This window comes from Drosophila mauritiana, unplaced genomic scaffold, assembly GCF_004382145.1.
Source record: "Drosophila mauritiana strain mau12 unplaced genomic scaffold, ASM438214v1 Y_33, whole genome shotgun sequence".
Lineage (NCBI taxonomy): Eukaryota > Metazoa > Arthropoda > Insecta > Diptera > Drosophilidae > Drosophila > Drosophila mauritiana.
Window position 1 is genome coordinate 386,249 of NW_022881579.1, and position 3,620 is coordinate 389,868.

General features: G+C 34.8%; 2 non-coding genes across 2 annotated transcripts; both read left to right on the plus strand.

Annotated features, from left to right (window-relative positions):
* Window positions 1-423: 423 nt before the first annotated feature.
* On the plus strand, window positions 424-2,413 carry LOC117150135. The gene has a single exon (XR_004460715.1). It is a non-coding gene; the product is annotated as a small subunit ribosomal RNA (ribosomal RNA).
* A 684-nt stretch (window positions 2,414-3,097) lies between these two features.
* Window positions 3,098-3,276, plus strand: LOC117150134. Its single transcript, XR_004460714.1, has one exon. It is a non-coding gene; the product is annotated as a 5.8S ribosomal RNA (ribosomal RNA).
* The last annotated feature ends 344 nt before the right edge of the window (window positions 3,277-3,620 follow it).

Here is a 3,620-nt window from a genome sequence, read left to right on the forward strand (position 1 = left end):
ATGCAAATGATTTAACTTAATATTTATATTGGTTAAACAAAAATTGTACATGTGTGGATACAATAATTATGTATGTTGGAAATAAAATGATATTTTATAATGAAATATGTATGTATAAAAAGATTAAAAAATTATAGAAATATATATATTACAATAATTAGATGAAATTCTTGTTATATTGGTAAAACAAGTATAAATTAAAAATGAAAATATGGATTACGAATGCTATATAAAAATGGCCGTAATCGAATGGATTTTTTTACTTATATATTTAAAATTTTACCCAAAGGCGAAATATTGAATTTTATTCAATATAATAAAAATCATGGAATTATATAAAGTGAAAAATCTATATATCTATATATCTATTATATTGCTTATTTCGATTCAAAATATATGAATGGAATATGAAGGAAAAACATTATTCTGGTTGATCCTGCCAGTAGTTATATGCTTGTCTCAAAGATTAAGCCATGCATGTCTAAGTACACACGAATTAAAAGTGAAACCGCAAAAGGCTCATTATATCAGTTATGGTTCCTTAGATCGTTAACAGTTACTTGGATAACTGTGGTAATTCTAGAGCTAATACATGCAATTAAAACATGAACCTTATGGGACATGTGCTTTTATTAGGCTAAAACCAAGCGATCGCAAGATCGTTATATTGGTTGAACTCTAGATAACATGCAGATCGTATGGTCTTGTACCGACGACAGATCTTTCAAATGTCTGCCCTATCAACTTTTGATGGTAGTATCTAGGACTACCATGGTTGCAACGGGTAACGGGGAATCAGGGTTCGATTCCGGAGAGGGAGCCTGAGAAACGGCTACCACATCTAAGGAAGGCAGCAGGCGCGTAAATTACCCACTCCCAGCTCGGGGAGGTAGTGACGAAAAATAACAATACAGGACTCATATCCGAGCCCTGTAATTGGAATGAGTACACTTTAAATCCTTTAACAAGGACCAATTGGAGGGCAAGTCTGGTGCCAGCAGCCGCGGTAATTCCAGCTCCAATAGCGTATATTAAAGTTGTTGCGGTTAAAACGTTCGTAGTTGAACTTGTGCTTCATACGGGTAGTACAACTTACAATTGTGGTTAGTACTATACCTTTATGTATGTAAGCGTATTACCGGTGGAGTTCTTATATGTGATTAAATACTTGTATTTTTTCATATGTTCCTCCTATTTAAAAACCTGCACTAGTGCTCTTAAACGAGTGTTATTGTGGGCCGGTACTATTACTTTGAACAAATTAGAGTGCTTAAAGCAGGCTTCAAATGCCTGAATATTCTGTGCATGGGATAATGAAATAAGACCTCTGTTCTGCTTTCATTGGTTTTCAGATCAAGAGGTAATGATTAATAGAAGCAGTTTGGGGGCATTAGTATTACGACGCGAGAGGTGAAATTCTTGGACCGTCGTAAGACTAACTTAAGCGAAAGCATTTGCCAAAGATGTTTTCATTAATCAAGAACGAAAGTTAGAGGTTCGAAGGCGATCAGATACCGCCCTAGTTCTAACCATAAACGATGCCAGCTAGCAATTGGGTGTAGCTACTTTTATGGCTCTCTCAGTCGCTTCCCGGGAAACCAAAGCTTTTGGGCTCCGGGGGAAGTATGGTTGCAAAGCTGAAACTTAAAGGAATTGACGGAAGGGCACCACCAGGAGTGGAGCCTGCGGCTTAATTTGACTCAACACGGGAAAACTTACCAGGTCCGAACATAAGTGTGTAAGACAGATTGATAGCTCTTTCTCGAATCTATGGGTGGTGGTGCATGGCCGTTCTTAGTTCGTGGAGTGATTTGTCTGGTTAATTCCGATAACGAACGAGACTCAAATATATTAAATAGATATCTTCAGGATTATGGTGCTGAAGCTTATGTAGCCTTCATTCATGGTGGCAGTAAAATGTTTATTGTGTTTGAATGTGTTTATGTAAGTGGAGCCGTACCTGTTGGTTTGTCCCATTATAAGGACACTAGCTTCTTAAATGGACAAATTGCGTCTAGCAATAATGAGATTGAGCAATAACAGGTCTGTGATGCCCTTAGATGTCCTGGGCTGCACGCGCGCTACAATGAAAGTATCAACGTGTATTTCCTAGACCGAGAGGTCCGGGTAAACCGCTGAACCACTTTCATGCTTGGGATTGTGAACTGAAACTGTTCACATGAACTTGGAATTCCCAGTAAGTGTGAGTCATTAACTCGCATTGATTACGTCCCTGCCCTTTGTACACACCGCCCGTCGCTACTACCGATTGAATTATTTAGTGAGGTCTCCGGACGTGATCACTGTGACGCCTTGCGTGTTACGGTTGTTTCGCAAAAGTTGACCTTGATTATTTAGAGGAAGTAAAAGTCGTAACAAGGTTTCCGTAGGTGAACCTGCGGAAGGATCATTATTGTATAATATCCTTATCGTTAATAAAACATTTGTTATAATACAAATAAATACAATTTACCAAAATAAAAATATTACAAAATGATTCCACGGAATCAAAAGTTAAAGTCAAAATAAAATGAAGATGGCTTTTATTTTATATGTGGGGCTTGGCAACCTCATAAAAAGACTTTAACATTATTAATGTTGTTGTGCGTATTTGTGGCAGTACCTACTACAACAATGGCGTTTCCTATAAAAACAAATTCTCGAAAATGGAAATCGAAGAAACTGAACAAAATTTGAAAGTAGAAGTCGAATTAAAATTAAAATAATTTTGAATGTGGTATTCAAAATAAAGTGTGTGTATATGGACCATAATATACACGCGTTGCGAATATGTATTGTTCATCTATGTTATGAGCATACGTTGGCTAATGCAACAACCTAAAATATACAATGTTTGTACCTGTCATCCATCAGGTTAATGTTTTATATAAATTTTGCAGTATGTGTCACCCAAAATAGCAAACCATAACCAGATTTTTATGATACATAATGCTTATATGAAACTAAGACATATCGCAACATTTATTTTTAGGTATAAAAATAAATTTATTGAAGGAATTGATATATGCCAGTAAAATGGTGTATTTTTAATTTCTTTCAATAAAACAATATTGATATTATAAAAAATGAATTATAAAACTCTAAGCGGTGGATCACTCGGCTCATGGGTCGATGAAGAACGCAGCAAACTGTGCGTCATCGTGTGAACTGCAGGACACATGAACATCGACATTTTGAACGCATATCGCAGTCCATGCTGTTATGTACTTTAATTAATTTTATAGTGCTGCTTGGACTACATATGGTTGAGGGTTGTAAGACTATGCTAATTAAGTTGTTTATAAATTTTTTATAAGCATATGGTATATTATTGGATTAAATAATGATTTTATTCATAATATTAAAAAAGAAATGAAAAACATTATCTCACATTTGAATGTGAAAAAACGAAGAGAAATATTTTCTTTTTCAATCAAATAATACTGAGAAATGTCTAGCATAAAAAATTGAAATATTTTTCATCTAGAATTGTCTCTTATTAATGATTCGGAAAAAAAAAATCTTGGTTTTGTTATTATTCTTCGTTGGTTCGTTAAATGGCGTTAAATAAAATAAAAATAACTTTGCTTACAAGAACTATTGGAACTATTTATAACGAA